Genomic DNA, 2,541 nt, shown 5'->3' on the forward strand with positions numbered 1-2,541 from the left:
AGATATAGATATATATGCAATATTGAATTGATTCCTGTTAATGGTATAACTTTGTTTGCTTGAAACAGTTAGATGCTAAAGACAGGATATAACTAACTCAGCAATGCTTATCTCTCAAATATAAAGAACAAATGAATAAAACAAATAATTCGACTATAATTTAGCCTTAATCTAGTAGCATAATAAGCATATATTCAAAATATTATGTTACAATAAGCGTTTGAATGCACTGAGTCTGTCTAAAAAATAGTAAAGATCTAGAAATAGAATTCTTAAATAGAATCTATATATAGAATTCTTAATAGAAATATAATTAAGAAATAGAAAATAAGTGGTCAAACTGGCGGTCAACTGGTTGTGACACCATAACATTCATAAAAAAAGTCAAAGTATCAGGGTGCTTCGGTCGTTGACGATACCACTTTACATACTTACTGCTGCGTATGTTGTTGAGTCAACGTAAGGTTGTCTCTCAGAGTGAAAGTGAGCGATATTCAAATAATGAAGTGGAGTGCCCCCGGTAGAACAATTAATTTACCTCTATAGTTCTCAATTAATCTTTTGGTGCCCTTTGCTCAAATTTAACGTTGCTATCACTGTTACTATCACACGTCTTATTCGTGTTAGTAAAATACATTAAAAAAAACTGAAACGACAGGTCAGCACGTTTCTCTATGTCTATAACCCAAACATCCTCATCTATAGTAAAAAATCGAGAAACTCGGGCACATTCCTGAGATTAGCAGACTTGTATGATGAGGGTCTATATATATATATATTATATTGCGCATGTGCTTCAAACCGCAAATGTGACCAGCATGTTATTGCATTCAAAAAGTGTATCGAACTAGTACACAGCAATTGCCAATTGTGTTTCAATATAAGTGCGTTTCGTGATATATTGCAGAATCTTTATTCTGTTGAGGTATTATGAACGAGTACAATTGTACAACTATTATTATTCCAAATAGTAATTATCTTTAAATGCGTGGCAAGTGGCAACCCAATTTTCACGTTATTGCGTACATTTATAATGAGTTTATGAGAAATAGTTTTGTGAATTTCGTGATGAGTTTATTATAGATATAAAGCGTGATGTCATCATTTATATTTATTCTAACTTTGAATGTGGGTGTGAGTAGCGATCGCGAATATGACGTGTGTAAGATAATGTAGTAAATCCCCCCCTCCCCACACACACACCACCACCAAATTGTCCACACGCTGTTTATTCTGACATTGTCTGCATATGTCCTAAGATGTAATTATATATGAATGTCATTGTAAGTTTGTTAGGACAGACTGATTAATAATCTTTAATGTTGTATACCTTTACCATTGTAAATAATTGAGGTGTACTATGTAGTTACAACAGGATTAGCTAAATGATTGTTATAGTAATTTGGAGATCCCTTGCATTCTCAGTTAGTTTAAACTGACAAGTTGTTGTATGACTCATTTAGAGATTTAGAAATTAGTTTGTGGGCGTTCGTTGCTTACATTAGGTCTATAATACCCATTCTCCTATTTTATCAAATGTCTACTTTTTATTGAAGGGAGCTGTATAATGACAGAGACATAGGCAGATAATTGTGATGAACCTTTCACTTTTCTGATTATCTGGAACAAGTGATTAGTAAATCATCACGCTATTACCACGTTTTCATGCCGTACCACCTAAATGTTAACTAATGTAGCCAGTAATTAAGTTACCAAGCATAATCTGCCACAAAAGGCTAAGCATATAGTCTTGCTTGGAGCCATGACATGCATTTAGTGAAACAGAAAAAAATCCACGTGAAACTTTGTAAAATGTCGAACAGAGGAAATCAATTTACTAGCAGCAACAGAATTTATAGTATAGAGGTGATATCTAATCACATCACAAATTACATTCACCATAACAAAACACCAATCAGTTTAAGTGTTCAGCGTCTTTGTGGTGGGCCCTGTGTCTATCTGTTCGTTGCTCATTCGTATCACTGATAATTTATCACAATGAGTGTTCCCTTATAATGTGTAAAAATCTCCGTGCTTAGTGGCAATGTAGTGATCATTTTTTACGGCGTTTATTTCATTAGCAAGTCACATGTCATATAGAATGTACATTGGAATGTGCACATAGGAGTGTGCATATAGCGGTATGCATACATAACAGTTTATACATAATACATTCACACAGCTGCATGTACATTAGAGAGTATATATAGCTGCATGCACGTACAAGTGTGCACGTAGCGGCATAATTATACTTCGCTGCATAGACAGACATAGCAGCATCTACCTCACTGCATGTAGCAGCCCAGCCTGCGCTTAGAAAGTACGTACATGACATCATGTCGACAGCAGCATGCATGGACGTTGCATTGCATAAATGCTCGTAATATTGTGTACGGAGCACCATGCGCATCCAAGCATGCAAGTAGCGACGTGCGCATAGCAGTATGTACAAGGCAGAATACATTATTTGGAAGCCATCCTTCGTGAAGACCGTAAGTTCATATATATGCGAGCAGCCAGTGCGATAGTAGCTTTCTGCCA

This window comes from Priapulus caudatus, unplaced genomic scaffold (genome assembly GCF_000485595.1).
Source record: "Priapulus caudatus unplaced genomic scaffold, Priapulus_caudatus-5.0.1 Scaffold7, whole genome shotgun sequence".
Taxonomy (NCBI): Eukaryota; Metazoa; Priapulida; class Priapulimorpha; order Priapulimorphida; family Priapulidae; genus Priapulus; species Priapulus caudatus.